Source organism: Salminus brasiliensis, chromosome 13 (genome assembly GCF_030463535.1).
Source record: "Salminus brasiliensis chromosome 13, fSalBra1.hap2, whole genome shotgun sequence".
In the NCBI taxonomy this organism is placed as follows: Eukaryota; Metazoa; Chordata; class Actinopteri; order Characiformes; family Bryconidae; genus Salminus; species Salminus brasiliensis.
In genome coordinates, this window is record NC_132890.1 from 38,718,385 (window position 1) to 38,740,303 (window position 21,919).

Genomic DNA, 21,919 nt, shown 5'->3' on the forward strand with positions numbered 1-21,919 from the left:
AGAGAAGAATATCAGTACCTCTGAACACTTCCTTACTACTGAATTACCTGTATGGATGTGCTGTTGTGACAAAGCAGCAAAGCAGTGTGTGTGTGTGTGTGTGTGTGTGTGTGTGGTGCAAAAGTAAATGTTATATCTGATTAGAAACCCCTCTTTTAGCCGTAGTAATAATGTAGATGGTGGTGATTTGTGTAGACCTCTCTATCTCATGTTATTGTTTGCAGTAGTGATGCACCACCCTGCTGTGTTTTGTGTGTGTGTGTGTGTGTGTGTGTGTGTGTGTTTATGTAACTGTAAGTATTGATGCTAAGTTGGACTCCTTGGCTCAGCTGTGCTCTTTACTGTGATCCTGATGCTCTGTGTGTAGGTGGTTTATCCTCAGGACAAAACCAACAGAACTCTCTCTCTCTGTCTTTCTCTCAAATACACATGTACGTGTGTGTGTGTGTGTGAGTGTGTTTATGTCTGTATGTATGGTAATGTGTGTATATTTATGTGCATGTATTTTTTTTATTTCAGATAGACACACACACACACACACACACTCACACATACATACTGAGGCAACACACAGTGCAAAAGTAGCCTTTCACACATGACCAACCTGGAAGCTCTGCTGAACAACAGACTAAAGTCCCACAGGGCACTCACCCTGAGAGGGGGATAGTGTCAGTAAGGGGAGGGTTGGGGGGCGGGTGATGAGGGAGATGGATAAAGGAAAGCATAGCAGGAAGAGGAGGGTGTGTGTGTGTGTGTGTGTGTGTGTGTGTGAGAGAGAGAGAGAGAGAGAGAGAGGCGTGTGCGAGAATCTCATAGAAAGGTTATTTTCCATGTATAGCTCTGGAAAAAATAGCTCTATCTGTGTTGCTTGCTGTTGACAAGTGTTCCTGATGCTTTTCCTGATGCTTTCTGCATGCGTCTGCGTTTGCACTGCGAGTAATTCTGAGAGCGCAGTAATCTCTAACAAACATCCCTAAGAAACAAAGATAAATAAGAAAAAACAATTCACCCTCTCCAGCCCCCCGCTCCACTCCTTACTGTCCGATCGTCTGGTTATGCGACGGTAGGAGGGAAAGCAGATGACACAGAATGGAAACTAAGAATGTCCAGACTTTTTAAACAGTCCAGAACAAGAGGCCACATGGACTGGAGGCCATCGGCCCATTAGGGTAAGGAGACTGGCACTGAAAGGCCAGTCTGGTGCTGGCACCCACAGTGCCCCAGAGAGAAAGAGGGCCAGCTGGCCCTACCTGAGCAGTCATAGCCTAGAGGAAGCGCTCCATGCTATCCCGCTGTGCCCTCACTCTGTGCAGCGATATGCTTCTCTCCACTCCTGCTTTTCTTTGCCCTTCCTTTGTCTGTTTTTTTACTCCAGTAAAATCCCTTTTTCCTTTTCATATGTCTGAACAAGTATTTCCTTCAGGGTGAGTCTTTCTTGGCTCAGAATTTCATCATTCTCATTTGAAATATGGCATTGGTGCATCACTTTGGCTCTTTGGCTGTGGCTAGCAGGGTATGCTGTCTGCCACAAAAAACTGCCACCTGTGCCCGCTCATTTAGTTCTCCACTGTACTTCCAAGATTGCTGAAAGAGACGAGTCTAGCAGCGGACCAGCAGAACGTCTGATTATGGAAGTGTGTGCTTCTGGACGGATATAACCGATCTCATTTATTCAGCTCAAAAGTCATCAGTCACTATATCCTACAGAAGGCAAAGTGACCCCGCAAAGCAAGAATTTACTAAGCCTGTTGCTCTGAGATGATAAAGACAGCGAAAAAGAGATAAAGGGAAAACAGAGAGAATGACCCAAAGGATACTCTACACTCCCACGGAATCCAGCTAACAGCCTGCGCTTCTCCCTCTCTCTGCTTCTTTGAGAGATGAAGTGTTTTGACGACTGCCGTACACAACAGATTCTGCTTCATAGAGACAGCTTTTTCTTTATGTGAGGATCTGCACACAGAAGTCAGAGGTCTTTGTGAAACCAAGGTGATAAAGTGTCGCTTTCAAAGCTGCATAGGCCTGATCCTGACCTGTGTGCCACCGAGGCATGTTCATGTTCATCTCCCAACATCCATTACGGGAGATGATGTGCATCTGTGTGTAGGGGGTGGTGTGAGTGAGTGTGGAGGAAGGGAGAGATTGCACGGGAGAGAGAGATTGTTAATATAAGCATTTGGTTTGTCATTTTTGTGAGGCTGTGTTAGTTATCATTTTTAGCCTCATCCATGTTACTTACTGCAAATTCCATTAGCATGTATCCATTAACATGTCATCCCATGTATTACAGGAACCACAGTAGTACTGTTAAGGTGTTTAAACTGAAATGAAATGGGCCAGGAGATCATGTTTTTACACTGCTGTTCCCTAGAAGACTACAAATCTCTGAAGAGAGAGGGAGAGAGAGAGGGAGAGAGGGAGAGAGAGAGGGAGAGAGGGAGAGAGAGAGAGAGAGAGAGAGAGAGGTGTCAGTCTCTACATTTCACACATTTCAGATCTACATACAAAAGATTACTTTCACATCAGTTCCTGTGTGTTTACATATTTAGAAAAAATGTGTGTGTGCTGCTTTCTGGGGCTCTTTAACATCAAGCTGAAAGCTCATTCTGTGGTTGTTGCTGGGGATGATGACGAGTGGCTGCAGTGGTTCTCATACACTCACGTAAATCCTCTCTCTTTGCTTGGCTGAGTGTTTTTTACAGCGAGCTCTTCTCTCTCTGAATCACCAATGAGAAAGAGACCAAACAATCTGATGTACTGCAAGCAGCACCTTTCAGAGATCCAGAATACACTCTACTGCCTATTTCAGTGTCTGTGGAACTGAACCCTGTCCTCTGTGTTGAGTATTAAAGCTGATCTACTGAGACACACCATATACACTAAACTTTAACTATGGGTTAATTATTCTGCCTTTAGTGGTCATTTGTTCTACAGTAACAGATATGACTTATTTAGCAAGTGCTTGAGGTTTCTGAATAATCTATGAGAGGAATTAAATTCCCCAATAATAATAAACCTACTTGTGGCTTGCAGGTCAGTGTATTGTACTTGGTAACAGATACAAACCAGACCAGACAGACTGAGGGCGGTGACCTTTTACACATGTGTAAATTATCGTGTCCTTGCATGTGTAATGCATTTGTAACATTTAACCACTAAAGTTGTTTTATTGTGGGCAACCCATTTAAACATTGAGTAGGACACATCCCTTGCCCCCTCAGCTGGTCCCCGTGTACCTGCTGCCTGATGCATTAAGCAATTAACATCCTGCTCTGTGGTATGTTCAGAAATTCAGGGGAGACCCACTTGAGCATTATTTAGAATCAAGATGGCAAGAGTTAAAAACCTAATTAGCTATGAAAGAAGGTTCACAGATGGCAGTAGTTGTAGTCACAAAGACATCAGACTGTTGGGATATTAGTGATCAGGGTTGGAAACTATGAATGAAAGCACACAATTAGTAACCATAATATATAGGACAAAAAATATCAAGTAGAACATAAATGCAGGACATGATCAGACTGTGTCAGCGAGAACAGGTCTTTCATAGCTACACACAGAAGTATATCACAGCAAGGTTGCAGTGAAAAGGGATTCTATACACCCTATAATGTTTCTATTCTATAATGTTTAAAACAGTCTGGCCAGAGGAGGATGGGTCCCCCTTGTGAGTCTTGGTTCCTCCCAAGGTTTCTTCCTCCAGCTCTGAGGGAGTTTTTCCTTGCCACTGTCGCCGTTGGCTTGCTCACGGGGGTCTTTGACGCTTCATGTTATTCCTTCTTTCTTCTCTGTCTCTGTTCTTTATTAAGTACTAATTATGTAAAGCTGCTTTGTGACGACAACAGTTGTAAAAAGCGCTATACAAATAAATTTGACTTGACTTGACTTGACTTGACACCCCTTTTGAGAGATTAGTAAAAAAAAAAAAGAAATGGACAGATGAGTCATTGTTCCTGACATGTTCCTGGGATTGTACGGTGTACAACATTAACAAGGTTTTAAGTTTTTAAAAGTTGTTTACACTAACACATCCTTTATGGAACCTAACATGGTTCTTTGGCATCGCTCAAGTACCTTTCAGTAATTTTAATAAAGTGCGCCAGTCAGTCAATTCATGTAATTCTAAAACTTAATTGTAACTGTATTTATTGATACAGGCATGTACAGTACAACCAAATACTGCTTTTCTGCAGTGGGGCTGGAGAGCTCTCCAACATAGATTCCAGTAGGAATTCTTTACTGAATCAGAGGGAGCTTGAGGAAGATGTGAGAGCACCTGTTTAAAAGCTGAAGGTGAAATGTCACACAGCTGAAAGATTTCTGCATGGAGGAGTGAGAAACACTTTCTCTCAGTTGATGTCAGAGACTGTAGATCAGTACAGGAAACATCTAACTGACCTTATTTCAGCCAAGGAGGGAAATACAGCAATGACAGCTGTAGCCAGTCACAATCACCAACACATTATGAGGCCTTGGTAAGTTAAAATACATTTAGGAATTTTCAGGACCACATTATTAACAATCTATATGGATGTAAATATATTTTTAATCCCTGAAAAATGTTTTTTTTAAGATTTAAGAATTTTAATATTTAATAATTTTTTTTTTGGGGGGGGGAAGAGAGTGCCAATGCCATTTAGTAGCAGACTTTCAGTCTCTTCACTGCTTTTTACATGGATAATGTGCACATATATTTTACAAACAATCTAATGTCAGCAGCAGGTGACTTTTTAACAATTCACCATGAAACCTGAACATTTGGGCATTGCATTTGAAATTAGGAACCTCACATAACCCCATTTCAAATGTGTTGACCTAAAAACAGAGTTTAGTTTGACCCGATAAACTGCAGGTAGAGAGAGAGTAAAGATACCTTTAAAAGTACTTTCAATTCACCTACTGAAATATAAGAACCAAAATAAGAACCAAAACAAACAATGTTCTGTTGGGATAGAATAAATGTCTATCCTAAGATATTTTACGGAATAGCAACAGGAAGATGAAGTGAACCTGGATCTCAGTTAAGAGGAAGATCTCGTTACTGGAAATATGACTGTGGTTGTTCTGTTTACTTACATGCCTGCCAACAGACCTGTGCTGATATCCAGGAATAGATGGGGTTAATACATTGGTAATAAATAGAATCAGGGCTTGCCGGTGCAGCACAGATCTGGCTGCAAATGCTCAGATATTCATTTGTTGTTTGATAAAAACTCAATAACCAAACAAACTCATCAATATATTTGTACTAGATTTAGAAGAATTGACCAAGTTAAAGTGCAAAAAATCTCTGCAGAGTTACTGCAGCAGAGTTAAATAAATATGTAATTCAGGAACATAAGGTGTGTCATATTCCAATATAAAAATACATGTGATCATTTGGTGAGAAGCAGGTTTGAGTGATACATCTGTAAGACTGTATTTATGGTTGTACCGACTCCACATTTTCACTATTTCATTGTAATGTGTAACATTATGGCATTATAACATTGTAAATGTGTAAAAAGCAACATTAAGAGTATATAAAACCTACCTATTAACTAGTATTACTTTTTAACCATTTAGTAATTAGTCCCTAAACACTAAATAATAACGGATGCATCAGAAACTAAGCAGTTATTTGTTATAATTCTGATTTATTTGAATGTGACTAGTAAGAATTTTTTTTTTTTAATTGAACATCAAATAACTTTACAATTATTTACAAAAAAAACAACATTCTATAAAAACATTTGTGACACCACATTTTCTCCTAAAATGATGCAATTCATTTCAAATAAGTGTGTGTGTGTGTGTGTGTGTGTGTGTGTGTGTGAGAGAGAGAGAGAGGGTTTGTATGTGTGGGGTACTGGGATCACGGATAGCTCCTTTCTGAGATATGTCAGATAGATGGTTTTCAGGGTGAGTGATTGATGTTAACCCATTCATAGATGTTTCAGCTTGACCTCAGTTGTTCATGCCCTAACTTCCCATGGGAAACTAGATTACATTTTTTGTCAACCATGTTGCCACACACACACACACACACACACACACACACACATGCATACAGAGCAGGAGAAAGACAGAACGGAAAAGATCACGTTAGTCTGAGTGGTCAAATGGTCCACTGACTAACCGCTTATGTTCTTATTGTTATAATTACCCTTCTATAGAATGACAAGCAGCCTTTGTGACATGCTTAGGAAACTCATGACAATGCCTGTTCCGGTCAGTATACAGCATAAAAGCATCCTCATTGGAGACTTGAAAAATACATAGAAAGACATCAGAATCACACAAGGCAGCATAATTAGGACACAAATGGAAAAAGTCATATTTTTATATGTGTCTTTTTATTAAAGTGGCATATATGAGTATGGGATATACAGTACTGTGCAGATGCCTTTGGCCATTACATTATGAAGAACAGTGCGTTTCACAACAGTACATTTTTACATTGGAAAAAAATTCAAATCAACATAAATGCAGTAATCAGTAAACACATCACTCACCAGCGAACCTATCAAAGCCCGCTCAGACAGACCTCATAAAGCTCCTGTTCTGTGAATCATGTGTTATTTAGCAGGCTATTGTAATGGCTCACTGCATAATGCGATTGTTCCTTTGTGCCCAGGTCTTGCTCTGATAACTGCCTGCCTGGCACTCATCTTGGCAGTGGAGCTCAGCTCTAAATTAATCCGTCGCATCTGGATATGGGTTTCACCCTGATAGCGCGGATGGGTCTCCATGTGCCAAAGAGATATAAACCCAGTGCCAGGTAGCCATTAAGCCCAATGCGTAAAGGGCAAACCCAGCAAACTGCCAGCCATCTGAATGTGCTAGTGTTGGTTTTGCCTGGGCATCCAGCGTGGCATTTCTTCTGTTCAACGTGCCCTACACTTTCATAATGTCTACAACAACAAACAGTGTTCCCAAAGAGCCCATGTGCGCTGTAGCTTTGGGTTGGTGAGAAGGTGGTAAGCTAATGTTTTTTTCTGCCTAGCTCCTGGGAGTTTTAATGGGGAGTGTGCTTCTGTCTGTTGATAATATTAGTGTCGTTGTTTGCAGATACAGTGGAGGAATTAAACAGATGCCCTTTCTTTTTACGAATTTTGATTTATCCCCATGTGGTTAACAGCGGTTAACAAGCATCAGGCTCTTTTAGATAACAGTCTGGCTTCATGATGCTGCCAAGATGTGCCACAGAATAATAGTAACTAGTAGTGACTGATGCTGTGGGATGCAAATTAAGAATTGATAACTGAAATTGACAACTTATGTTGAAATGCTACATCAGTGGGTGCATGTGAAAAAATATTAAGCTTTCACAGATGCTTAAGCTTATTTACCTGGGCAGTGCGTTAGAATGATTAAAATTTCCCTCCAGTAATTCATGCCTCAGAGGTTGGCAACTTTTTGTGTTGAGGTTTACAGGCCTGTGTTTTCCACCTGCACCTAAACTTTCTTTAAACAAACTAACACAAATATCTGATAAAGCAGATCAGGTGCATTTTAAATGCCCTAAAAGTCAAAGAGTTCAACCAGAAACTCCATTTAATGTCACCCTAGATCAGCATTTCACATTATATTTTATTTATTTTCTGAAGTTTACAAAAATACATGTTTCTTACTTACAGTACAGTATTGTTCCAACAATAAATAATGTCCACATAATTAACATAATCAAGTTGTTTAAATATAATTAATCATGTTACATTAATACTAATAGTTAATATTTCAGCCTTAAAAATGCTCTAGATAAGCAGGCAAATGAATAAATCTTATATTTTTGTTCTTTGAAATCCATGGTGTGACCTGCAAAATGGCAAATGTTCTGCAGAACATATTTTGGCTGGTAAATACATTTATTTAGAGTTTCATTTCAAATGAATTATATTGTTACAAATCATTATAAAGGGTATTAATCATTTAAAGGATAATAATGACATTTTATAAGTATTAATATTAATAACTTTAAAATGTTTCACAAAAATGTCTACAGTTTTATTTATTTACTGTTTGGAAAAATTTCTATGTTCCTTTTTATGTGTGTTTGCATACAATATCATCCTCACTGGTGTTGTGGAGGGACAGATAAAAGGGTGGATAAACTGCTACAGTCAAAATCTATGAACAGTTTGGACATTTCGAAATAAATTCTCACAAAATGATCCAACATGACATTAATGGTAGTGAAATCTGAAACTGCAGGACTGTTTCAGATGGGTATCACGGAGTAATGAGTTGAATAAGCTTCAGAATACTGAAAGTAAAATTATGATTCAGGTAAAATCATACACGAGTGACCTGACAAAAATGCTTAATAGTAGTATAGCCTCCTCAATAACCAGCTGTATTGATAGTGTTAGCTCTCTTGAGGGACCAGGGCTTATTCTATACGTACTACCAGCAAGTTCTTCCCCTCTGCATCTGACTCCACTCATTCCTCCTGGCATCTCAATTCAGGCAGCTGTAATCCCTGCCCTGAGGCACTGGGTCGTCTACACTGATAGCATTCAGCCATTCAGCTCTCCCGCATCCCTCACAACACAGAGGTTGCCTGCCGAGCGCGTCATGGGCGGATTAGCCATGGCCCGCGCCAATCCCAGCCCTCCAAACACACAGGTCTTGGGTAACCCCGCAAGAGACTGGAGGCTGGTGAGGGGAGATTACACATGTCTGAAAAACTGGTCACATCTGACATGTAGGGGAATACCCTCCTGGAAACAAGTTGGTTTTCCCACAACTGAACCTTCCACACAGTCATTCTCCCTGCCCCCACTCTCCCAGCTCCATTCACATTCCACATTCACACCACATGGAATATTCTGGAAAGGGCTGAGATACTGTGGCAGTGAAGGGGACCAGAAAACAGACTATAGTGTCCATGATGTAGCCGGCAATGACAGAGAAGAAGAAGAACGCAGTAAACTGATGCTGTTCCCACTCAGACTGTTTTAGACACTAATGTACCGGGGCATTAATTAATGTACTGATAATTATTAGCATTTTGTAAAGAACTATGATCACAGAGTAGCAGAGATGGCAAAACTGTTAATAGCAGCATAGGGGGGAATTCCACCGACTCACACAGAACTCGCTTCCCACAGCGCTTCCTTCTGAAGGTTCTTACTGATGAGTCGGAGTTTGAGGAACTGACTAAGAAAGAGGAAATAAATAAACCTTCTGCAGAAAGGTTGCCCTAAGGTTGCATTTCTTTTAATGACTGAGTTGAACCTGTTGTAAAACAAGGAAAAATAATAATAGTAATAACAATAATAATAAAGTGATGTATTTAATAGGACGTTACTTTTGCACAGTTGTAAGCAATATGTTAAAATGGTGATAGCTGCTTTTCATGTTAATAATTTTTATCAACTCAGTTAACTACGATGGAGAGGGGGTGTCAGGGTTAGCCCTGACTTACCCTCATGTCTGCACTGTGCTCGTCCATGTGTTCTCTGACTTCTCCACTCTAGTTATCTTTGTCAGGTGTTCATCTCTCTCTCTCTCTCTCTCTCTCTCTCTCTCTCTCTGTGTATTTGTAGCTCACTGTTTCATTCAGGCCTTGGTGGTTCTTGTGTGTTTTAATAATTGTTATATGTTTTTCAGTCTCAGTGGTTCTGTGACTTTTATCAATCATGTATAAATAGTTCTGATCAGAGGAGGACGAGTCGGGTCCTCCCTGTGAGTCTTGGTTCCTCCCAGGGTTTCTTCCTCCAGCTTTTGTGATGTGTTGATCTCCTGTCCTTTCTACATTGTGACAGTGGCAGTTGTAAAAAAACTCTAAACACTAAACACTAGCTCTAAACTCTGACCTCTGTATTTTTATTCTTTTTGTTCTTGTGCTTTTGTTTAATTTTCATTTACAAGCAAGACTCAGCACTGAGGTTCAGAACAAATCCCACCAGACAGATCCACTTCACTGAATTTCAGAGATCCAGAATCAGAATCAGAAATGTTTTATTGATCCCAGGAGGGAAAATACAGAAAAAACACACACGGGAGCGTCTGTAACAGGCTGCATGCACTAACTACAGGGCTAAATCCAAATGTTTTTATACATGAAGACGAGTGTGTCGGTCCTCATTGAGGATGTAGATCCAGAGGGAGTAAAATGCCTGTGTCACGTGGTTGGTTCTCAGTGGGTTACAGTGCACCCATCTGGAGTGCTGTTTTCTGTTCTTGTCTTTGTGATCTACAAAAGAAGGGGAAATTAGAGTGGGTGCCACCTTATCCCACTGCAATTACCACCATCTCTCTCTGTCCTGAGTACAGCATTTGGTAACACCAGCTCTTTCAGACACAGCTGTAAATAAAAGACATGTGCTCCACATCTGTATCCCTGACAGTGAACAGCCTTGCATTTTAGTGTCTGTATCTAGATCAGTGAAGTATGTGAAATTAAAAAATGTGTGTATGAGTATGTTTGAGTGTGTGTTGGGTTGAGAGTGAGAACATGTGTGTGTGTGTGTGTGTGGGGGGGGGGGGGGGTCTTGATTAATTACATAAATGTCTGGCTTGCATGATTAAGGCGGTGCCTTGTGAAAGCAGCTACCTATCGATTAGGGACCAGCAGAGGAGCTGAAGGCTTTTATTACCAAACAGCGTCTTAATTAGAAATCAATCCCTTTTGTTTATCTTCACCCTCTGCATCACTATAAAGGCAGTCAACACTGTGACACTCAACACAAGGTGACACAAGCTGTCAAGTAGAGCTTGTATGAATGTCCAGGAGAGTCCAGCATTTTACATGAAAAGTCTTCCTGAAACCCCTCGGACTCTGGCCAGGTAGCAGACATTTGCTTTAAGCTGTCAGCTTTCCCATGCTGCACTTTAGCTGGCATTTCTGTGGTGGCTCCTCAAGGCCGGTCCATCTCTGTTCACCATTATAGCCAGTTAAAAAGGAATTTCATTGCTTTTTAGTGGTTTTAGAGTTTAGTTTTTATTCAGTGACCAGTCTTGCATTATGCATCTTTATGCTATGTTTTTTACACACTTATTTCATTTTTATTCAGAAATGTAGCTAATGTAGCTCACTGCATTAAATAGTCTTAAATTCACAGTTGCGTTAATTGTTTTTTATTTTCAATTTATTTTACAACTTACATCAACACCCAAAAAGTTGTGTTCAGCCTTGACACAGTGCTCCTTTGAAACACAGCTCTATTTAGGGAACCAGTGCTAAACGTGTGCATGCAAGTTTTTTCCTTTTCTGAATGCATATAGCTGTCTTCTGTGCTAGCACACACCCCAAGGTCATATTTGAGATATAATCCTCTGTAGAGCTAGATGAACACATGACTCTGCCTGTGCCAGTACCACTGCTCCACTGCTCCCAGTCAGGGGTTAAATGTGGGATTTTGATTGGAGTACTGATTGGAGATCTGACATCCCATTGCCTTTGAATGGTACGCTTCAGCATCTTACCACAAGAAAAGCAGGCTGTTTAGGTTAACAATCCGCAACCCATAAAGAATTCTTTCGAATCACAGAGCGTTTGAACCAGCAGTAATCAAAGATTGAGCAGCTTTGTGAGCTCTGGATAGGTACATAGGCAGTGATTTTATCTTGAACACAGCAAAGAGTTCAATGGTAATATGGGCTGTTGAGCTCATCAAAACTGCAGTTTGAAGTGTCAAGCCCAGGAGAAGGACCAGGAGGAGGGCAGGTGCACTAAACACTAACATTATTCTCTTTCATCTTCGTATCTCATTTTATATTACTCATTTTTTTCTAGAGGGAATAACATCACTGATGGGAGTGAATAACAAACTGTGGGTTAGTGGTGTCTGTGGGTGCTTGAGCGCCTGCCCCTTCGCCCATTGATGTCTGTAGAGCTTTTTGATTTTTTTTTGTTGCCTGAGGCCTTTATGAAGACAGGTTTCAATTACTAAAATGTAACACAGAAATTGTGGTAAAGAACATTAAGATGCATCACATACAAAATGATGGTGTTTCTAGCAAAAACAAAAGCAAGCAACCAAACAAATACAACAAGTAAACAAATAAATAGCATATGATATCATGCTGATTTTACCTCCATCCACCTCCTACCATCACACTGCTGTTTTACCTTCAGCTTTAGTCCAGCAGAAAGTGGAAAACAGCATGGTGGACAGCAGATGTATGACGGTTGATTTGATCTTAGCACTGTGGTGCTCTATTTTTGACTTTTTTGTGTCTGTCAGTGGAATGTAGAAGGTGCACCAGAGCCTGAACTGTGTTGGTGTATGGGTCAGCAATATGATGGAAGACTGTTCCTGCTGGGACATCCCAGGACAGGACAGGGAGGCACTGTCAGCCATTAGTCGCTTCCTTTTTCCTACAAGGGTATTTTTAAGGAGCTGAAAGATAACACTGTACTAAAAAGAGGACTAGATGAGGAGTAATTATGCAGTAACAGTCCTGCTTGGCCAGTCCTGAGTGGACAGTGAGCACACGTGGCACCCGGGGAACAGAGGGGGTGAAGGGCCTTGCTCAAAGGCCCAACATTGGCAGTTTGCAGAGCCCGGGTATCAAACCCAGGACCCTGTAATCAACAGCCCAGAACTCTAACTGCTGAGCACCACTGCCCCACCACTGAGCCACCACTGCCCCACACAACAAAAACAGTCACTCACATACTCATAGCGAATAGCATAGCCAACCCACCTACTGCCCTGTTCTGGGGGTGGGGGGAGGAAACTAGAGTAACCAGAAAAATTTTCATTCACAAGCTGAGCTCATCAGTGTGTGTTCTCCTCCTGTTGCTGCCGCTCTCATATTCATTTGAAGGTCAACTTTAATTTAAAACAACAAACTTTTCTGGTCTCTTAAGAATCAAACCAGGAAATGTGAATGTGTCACTAAACTCTAAACTCTTCTGTTTTAAACTAAAACTACTGCTATGGCTGGTTTTGTGTTCCAGGTTGATGAGACTGCCTTTTTCTGGGACAAATTTGAAACAGGAAGAGAAAAGAGGAGAGCATCTCCTCTGGTGTTTGAGGCCAGAGTGAATCTCTGAGAACAGGGAGTTATGTGATTTTTGGACAAGCTACCTATAAGCCATAAGGCTATTCCATAAAACAGGTTTACAAGAAAGATGCTTATTTGCATTAGCTATTAATTAATTCCAGGTTTAGTAAATTGCAACACAATCCAAACATGATCTTTTCCCCAAACCAAAACTCATGTATTGTAATGTCAGCTAACAAACAGACAACAGTCAAAACATTATTGAAAACACTTCAAGCATTTCTATATGTAGATCTAGAATAGTTAGTTGTTCCATTGAAATAATGGATTTTGAATCAACATGACTGAAATGCAGGGCAGCTAAAATATATCAAACTAAAGCTAAAACTTTAGGGTGCTGTAAAATTTTTACTCTCTATAAACCTCAAGCGAGAATTATTATTTCTTGCTCCTGAAACAGAATTGTCACTGAAACCGTCACAACCAGCAAGAAGCATGTGGACTGAGGTGGTAGAGTCATACTACAGGATTTACGCAGCGGTACACATGTTCCTGATTATTCAAAATAAAAGTTTCTCTTAGTGTAAATCAAATCTTAAAGTTCACAGAAAGGCCAGTACTTCAGTACTTTTTTGTGCCTTAATATATTTTTGGAAAGGTTACAGATGTTGCATTAGTTAAGCTTATTATACTCTGAATCTAATCGTTTTACAGCAACATAATTGGATAACTATATAACACAATAATGCTGGTAAAAGAGAACAAGTGAAGGGCAAAGAAGAGGCTACAGAACAGCTTTCGGGGAACGAGATGTAAGTCTATTATTCTTGGATTAGGAGAAATTCTACTGCTGATGAAGTGAATTTGCTAACTGTATTTTTTTTTAAGAAAGAACAAATAAATAAATAAACAAGTAAATATTATTTACTTGACAGAGAAGTATTACATTATTTACCACTGTGTTCAATTAGTTTTAAATGTTCCTAAAAAGTAGTCATTTCTAGTCATCTGCTTAAATAATGCCTACTTCTATATTTTCTATTGTGATAACACTGACCTGCTAATGATTCAATGAAAACTGAAAAATGTTAAATGTGATATGACCATTACAGCATTCAGCTTCATCTGTCCTAGTGATATTAATTTATTATTCAACGATTTGAAGCTGCTGTTTCATATGATGCACAAAGAAAAACACTTTAAACAGTGCTCAAAGCAATGCACTTTACTTTTTAAGCAGTGTCTATAAACCCTGCTTTTATACAGACACAAAGTTTATAAACAATCAAAATCTGGACATCTAAAATGTTTGAATCAATTTTTAAATTTAACTTACCTCCATCCCTACAAACCAGCTGTAAGTTATTGCCCAATTACTTTATTGTGGCCCCCTCCCTTTTTATGCAGTTTATTATTTTCAACCTCTCTGACAGTTTACTACCTTTGAACCATTTGAGGTAGCCGGGCTAAATGTTAATAATAACTGGAAAATGGTCTAATACATTTGACTGGTAGTGTATATGTGTGGGACACAGGAGGACAATGCATGTGTATTAATACATAGTGACCCAATACCCACTGACCTACTGGAAATTCTCCCATTCAAGCCGGTATTGCTGGTTGCTGCAGGAATTCTTGAGAGATAAATCTACTCTCTGTTGGATCTGTTTGTTAGTTCTGGGGCTAGTTCTGCATTTCACAGATGAAAATCCTCCTCTCTCCACACAGTAATGGCATCTTCTCAGTAGTTGCTCAGTGCTGCTACACGTGCTCGGAGCTGCCTATACTTTTTAGAGCTACACTCTAAACAAAAGGCTTCTAAGTAGCACTGCAAATGGATTCTTAAACCTTGTTGGTTCTTAAAACACATTTTAAAAGGTTCTGTAAAGAAGAGGTTTTCTTGTATATGAAGGATAATCTAACTGGGCAAAGAACCATTGAGGCATTACCATGGTTCTTTTTATTTTGCTATTGTGTTTACTAAGGAACACCGTTTTTTAGGAGTGTAGATTATAACTATTACTGATGACTTTGAAGTGTGAGAAACTAGATGGAAAAATATGAAATCACACAATAGTTGATTTTGAAGTTCAGTTTATAGAGTGGGCTATTTGCATAGTTCATTTTGAACCCAGCAAGACGGCAGCTCATGACCATTCACAACCCTCCTTGCACAGGCAGCTACTTCAGCTCCATGCTGTGGGAGCATAATCACAGGCGTTGAGCCTTGGTTAGTAAAAGCCCAGGCAGATAATTTCATAGACAGCATATCCTCATAAATCCAGAGCTTATTCTTGTACCTTTACAGGGGGGGGGGGGGGGGGGGGGGGGGGGGGTATTACACGAGGTCAGAATTATACATACAGGGTTCAGAAATAAATAAATATACATGCTCTATGTCAGAATTGGTTGATTAATGTTAATAATACTTTTGAGTGGAGCATCTTTCTTGGGCAAGACTTTCAACCCCAACATTCTTTATTTTTTTGCTTTGGAAAAGGGGAAGATAAATGTACTTGTACATTTGGTCAAGTAACCCGATTAAATGATTAAATGAAATGAGTGAATTCTTTAGGAATGATATGTGAAGAAAGGTGTAGATTTTTCAGCAGTGTCGGCAGACCAGGTACATGTGCAGTAGACATGTCCTTGACTACATTTTAGGCTTCGCAAAACGAATGCAGTTGTGATTGATAACTTCTCTGAAAGAAAAAAGAAATAATATTTTTCAATTTATAGAATATTACCCACATACTTATGTTGATTTTGTGCTCATTAATACTTTCTCTCCTTGAAAGATCTTTATGATCTGAAATCCTGAACTTAACCCACCTAAAGCAGGCTAGGTGTGCAGCGTTAGTTACCATGATGATGTAGCTCAGTAAAAACATCTACCATCATGAGATATAAAGTTAGCTGACTATGCAAAAAATCTGCATCATGAAGCAGGCCCCCGAGGGTGTCATTTCAGCAGCAGCAGCTGATCAGTCAGGATGTTTTTAAAACCTCTATAACATGGCCACATGCCAGGTGAAACTGCAAAATATGTAAATCCACTGACATGTGCAAGTCTAAGAGAGAACATTTATTCTCAGGGATGAATTTCACTGGGTGAACTACAATAAAAACGAAGTCCTAAATGATAAATCATTATTTTCTTCAATGTAATAACTTTTATTTAATGTTAGCATTCTAGCCTGTCAGATTGTGGTCTTTGGCCAAAGAAAACTTTTACTTGTATATAAGAAAAGACCCAGAGAGCAGGTAACGTTAAGCCCTGCTAGACTTCATTGTCAGAGAAGTTTGTCTATGTGGAGATAGAGCTGTTGATAGCAAAAAGCTCCAGAAGAGCAGATGGTAATGCCAGGAGGGCAGGCAGGTGCCAGGGGGTTACGCAATGGAATGAGGGTGGTGTTATAACTGCAGTCCAGCCAATATATGCTACTCATATGTAGCAACACACATGGCTCCTGTACTCATTACAAGAACACATCTATGGACTAACATTCTTCTAAAGATAAGCCCCCATCCTCACATTCACACTGTTTCTTTTAACCTCAGCTTCCATGTTGCTGAAATTGGTACAACCCTTATGTCACCCAGTGTTTTGGATAGGTGAAGGAGCAATGAACCTGGGAAAAAAAGGGGGTGTGGGGGAGTGGCGGCAATCTGACACAGGTCCGGCTGGGGAAACAGATGGACCTAGCCATGCCCCATGGCACATTTCCATTTCCGGCACGTGGCGCTGCCAGTGGGATATGTGATGTGGGTCAGATGACCACCTATCTTTATCTAATTTCCACCTACACTCAATAGGTATTTCAAACTAGCGTTGTCTTTTTCGGAATGCTTAATCTCTGAGGTAAATCATTCTTGAACATCCCATGAAAACCTTTGTCTTTTTTTTTATATCTGGACATTTGATCTTAACTTGAAGAATATTAAGATATAGATAATATAACTAAACACATACAACTGAAGAAATGTAAATAAATGTAAATTATTTTTAAAATTAATTTTAATAAAAAAATATTTGTATGTTTATTCAAATGGGTAAAACTAGAATCAGAAGAACCTCAGCTGGAGATGATTAGAACATCATTATAGGGGATTTTGAAGGATTCTTATTTAAACCTCAGACACGATTTAATGTTAGAATTGGCTGACGCTTCCATTATTCCTGGTTTAGCAGCTAAAAATCTTGGTGTCATATTCGACTCAGATTTATTATTTGAGCAACATATAGCTAATATTAGTAGAACAGCCTTTATGCAGCTTAGGAACATCTCCAAACTAAGAAACTCCTTATCTCTACAAGATGCAGAAAAGCTAGTACATGCTTTTATTACCTCAAGACTAGATTACTGTAATGCACTACTGTCAGGTTGTTCCAGCAGGAACCTCAATAAACCTTAGCTGGTTCAGAACACTGCAGCCAGGGTTCTTACTAAAACTAGAACATTTGACCACATTAGTCCAGTTCTATCAGCACTTCATTGGCTCCCAGTTAAATCCTGTATTGAATACAAAATTCTTCTATTAACACATAAAGCCCTACATGGCCTCGCTTCTGAGTACCTGCGGGATCTTATTACATATTACAAACCATCAAGACTACTTAGATCTCAGGGTGCTGCTTCTTACTCTTTCCCAAAATTCAGAAAACCTCAGCAGGGGGAGGAGCCTTTTCTTATAAAGCCCCCAATTCTGGAATAACCTTCCAGATAATGTCCGGGACTCAGACACAGTCCTAGAGCTGTCGTCTCACTGCTTACACGCAATCACTCAGGTTTGTGGACGGTGGAGCAGATGGACGCTAGTGTTTCAGGGAGCTCCCATGTCTGTGTTACCTTCTGGCTCTCTCCTTTTAGTTAGGCTGTTATAGTCAGATCTGCCAGAGTTGTCAGACACAATCTATTACTGCCCAACATTCTCTGATCTCCATAAAAGTCCTCTCAGAACATTTTTTTTACCTTCTCCAAGTAAATGGCCACCCAGCCCTACCTGCTGGAAGGTCAAACCAGCTGCCACCTACGAATCCGACCATCAGACCCCCCACCCACCACCACCCATAACAGACCAGTGGCACACACGCCTACCACTGCTACCTGTTTAATGACCATGTTAAACCTAAATGGAGTCTTAACTATCTGCCACTATTAATATCACCACTATTAACTATCTACGCCATGATTATTATATTATGATTATGATCAGAGCAGTTCAACAGTTTAGATATTTTGGTAACTTTTATCAATAATGTATAAATAGTTCTGATCAGAGGAGGACGGGTCGGGTCCCCCTTGTGAGTCTTGGTTCCTCCCAAGGTTTCTTCCTCCAGCTCTGAGGGAGGTTCTCCTTGCCACTGTCACCGTTGGCTGCTCACTGGGGGTCTTTGATCCTTTATGTCTTACGTTATTTTTTCTTTCTTCTCTGTCTCTGTCTTTTATTAATTACTAATTATGTAAAGCTGCTTTGTGACGACAACAGTTATAAAAAGCTACACAAATAACTTTGACTTGACTTGAATTTAGTCTAGTTTGTTTTTGATTGATAAAATAAGTGTCATTACTATGGCCAGATCCAAAGAGCTCTCTGAGGCCTTCAGAAAGAAGGTTGGAGAGGCAGAGGAGCCTGGGAAGGGGTTTTAAAAGATCTCAGAACAATTAGAAATCAGCTGTTCCACTATCCACTAAATCATTTACAAATGGAACGACTGACCAACATGGACAGGTCAGGCCAACAGCCAAACTGCAAGATGAGTAAATAAGTTTCCAACAACCCTAAAATGTCATTTTGATCTACAGAGCAAGACTAAACTTTTCCTGAGAACATCCGAACCAAGCCCAGGACATCTGAACCAATGTGCTTTGGACAAAATAATCCAAAGCTGAATTATTTGGACACAGTAACAGTAGGAATTCCTCCAGTAGGAATTCTAAATCGTGCTCTTTATTCTGTTACTGTAATTAGAATAAACAGAATCAAAATAAAAAAACTTTTACTCATGGATGTAGGGTTTTTACATTTAAGTAGAATTAGCTTTCCCCCCTCAGATTTTAATTGTAATGTGATTTCTGAAAGACAAATGTTCACCTTGTCTTGGTCTTGTTTTTGTAACATGTAAATAAGAAAATACATTTTGTCATTATAGGTGTTTTTAATGAATGTGTTGTGTATATAAGTCTGAGAATTTCTATACCTACAGACTTTTGTCTTAGTAGCATTCTTTTGTAGCATATGAGCATTTCACAGTCAGGGCTAGTCTGGCTAAAGTATAACCTCCACACAGTAGGGTGTGGCACTACAGTTTAATACATAATCCAGTCCATTTCCCCACCACTCAGAACATTTCTTATTGTATTGTGCTGATATTGGCTCTTACTGCAATCTCAGTGTAAGATAATGCAGTGTGTTGTGGTTTGGATCTGTAAAAGTAAAACTTCTCTGTTTCTCTCAGTGGTTGCTGAGGTTCTCACCTTTTCACTTTTTTAATGAACAAAAAGTTACTGAATTTCATTTTTACCTTTCTGATAATGTGATTATTTCATTATTTTCCTTGTTTCTGTCTCATGGAAGGAAAACTCCAACACACAAACACACTCACATTCACATACACACCCCCACACCCCCACCCCCTGCCCCACACGCACACAAGACCTATCCAGGGAGCCTAGAAGGGCCCCAGGTCTATCAATAGTTGAGTAGGAGCGTGGCAGTGTGTGTTGGTAATGAGGCATACTACATCATAGCATCAATATTGCATGGTGCAATAGGGCCAGAAGAGTAAAGCCCAAGTGTAATAAAGACAGAGGAGGGAAAGGCCTAGACAGAGTTTCATCACAGAGGTAAAAAGACGTTCGGACTCGGCCAGGACATATACATAAAAGACCTCACAGACTTAGTAGTAAGGGAGGTGAACTAAGGACTGAACCTAATGTAATCTGTCTAAACTGACATGTCAACCTCAACACTCCTCAAAGCGAAGGCTAGAAAGGACAAGAAAAAGAAAATGAACATTTTGTGTAAAAAGATCTTTGATACTAATAAGCAAAACCTCTAGAAACTTTGTTCCCACTCTAACCATTCCAGGCACTCTCCTAGCGTACTCTCACCGTCTCACCATACCTCTGTCTCTCAGTCCTTTGAAATTCTTCCTGCTAACTAATATTAACATTGAGTATGTGTTCAGTGTGCATGAGTGTGGAAGAGAATTCTAAGAGCTCTCTTCAAAGCCTGGTACTCCTGAGTTCTGAGCGTGTGTGTAGACCATTGTGTAGCTATGTAGATCTGATTTTAAAAATCCCTTTTTCACAAAGATAAGGCTGTCCTTCTCCTCTGCTGTGACACTTATCCTTTTTAAACATGTACCTTCATGAACCCAAAAGTGGTTCTTTTATGAAATTGAATCAAAGAACCCGTTGTAGCACCTTTATTTTTAGGAGTGTAGGTTGGTGAAAGGTTAGTGAAAATGATTGATTGTATTCCATACATGATCAAAGAAAGAAGCAGACGCCATCTACCCTTTTGTTTATAAAAGTATATATTTTTAATAATTAAGAAATAAAGTCGCTGTTGGCTGTTCATGCTGAGGGTTTCCTGTTTTATTAGAAAATGGATGGCAAGTTAGGATGTTTGAGTATCTCAGTATCGTCCCTGAAAAATGCATTTATGGTTATAGATGTTCAGATATTAGAGGTGGACCAATAATCTCATTAACAACTACTAAACAAACCTCTGAACAAAGACACTCTACATTTGTTCAGCACTTGGATTAAATACGCAGCCTATTGTAGTGTGTAACCTCACATCTGCTCATATTGTGTGAGCCTTGTGTTTAGGAGCCTAAACCAAGACTTGGCTTGGTAAACACAGTCAGAGAGTGGAGACTGAAAGATATGGATATTACGTTGGGAGTGGTGGGATAAATTATTGAAGCTATGATGTGGGGGAGAGGGAGGAATGGGAGGGAGGATGGGGAAATACTGGGGCTCTGCTCTTAATCCAAACACACAGTGTGTGGTGTGCATGTGCATGAATACACATGTGAAAGAAAAAAATCAGTAAGACACATGAATAAGGCCAAAGACAAAAAAGTAAAGCCATACTGTCATATGTGTGGTCACACTTTTGTGTAGACAAACACACACCTTGCTTGTGTTGGTGTTGTGTTGGTGAGAGACAGAGAGACTGAGAGACAGAGCACTGTGCAGTTTTATCAAATGAGATGTTTGTTGTTAATATTGGCAATCATGGAGCTCTTAGTTTCTCTCACTGTGATCAATACTGTGGCAGATCTACTGCTTTTAGAAGCTAAGGAAACATATTCAATCTAATCCAGCCAAAAATGACAGCACAGCTTTTGCATTACATTCACTCCTCAAACTGGTGCCCTGTACCAGACCATGTCTCTGTCCTGGTTTTAGTTTAGTCTGTTTTATTTACATTCACCACTACTTAAAATAATCTGCTACACTGTTGACCAAATGGGATTTTCACCTGGAAGAACTGCCTCAAATAGTTCTTTGAAGTGTCATGGTTTTATATATAGCTAACCACTGGCTTTAAGAACCCTTGAAAACCCTTTGTTATGAGACAGTTTTGAGGATTCAGCAATTCATAAATGCATCTTTACTGAACTGCATGTTTTTCTCTCCCCTATGCGTCATGATCTGTCTGCCTGGGATAAAGCCAAACAGTTGGTTGCTTTAGTGCCAGAGTAATCCTGGAGCTTCAGTCTCTTGGCTTGGTGTTTTCTAGCCGCTGGGAAAAGTTAAGCTTAATTTAACACTTCATTTTGTTAATCTGAGTCAAACAGAAAAGGACAATGCTTCAGTTGTTTTGAAGGGAAGATCCAAACTTTTCTCTTCCTTGTCTCTCTCTTGCTCTTTTGACACATATAATTGCGTCTTTACTGTGCAAATGATTTTGCTGTGCCTCCTGGACAGGGAAGTAGTCATGACCACCCCAGGTTTAGTTA

The 21,919-nt window shown here is 39.8% G+C and overlaps 1 protein-coding gene across 2 annotated transcripts in view; it reads left to right on the forward strand.

The window, feature by feature from the left end:
* The window catches only part of LOC140575411 (reelin-like), a 124,870-nt gene that overhangs the window by 753 nt on the left and 102,198 nt on the right, over positions 1-21,919 (forward strand). The window lies entirely within an intron of this gene.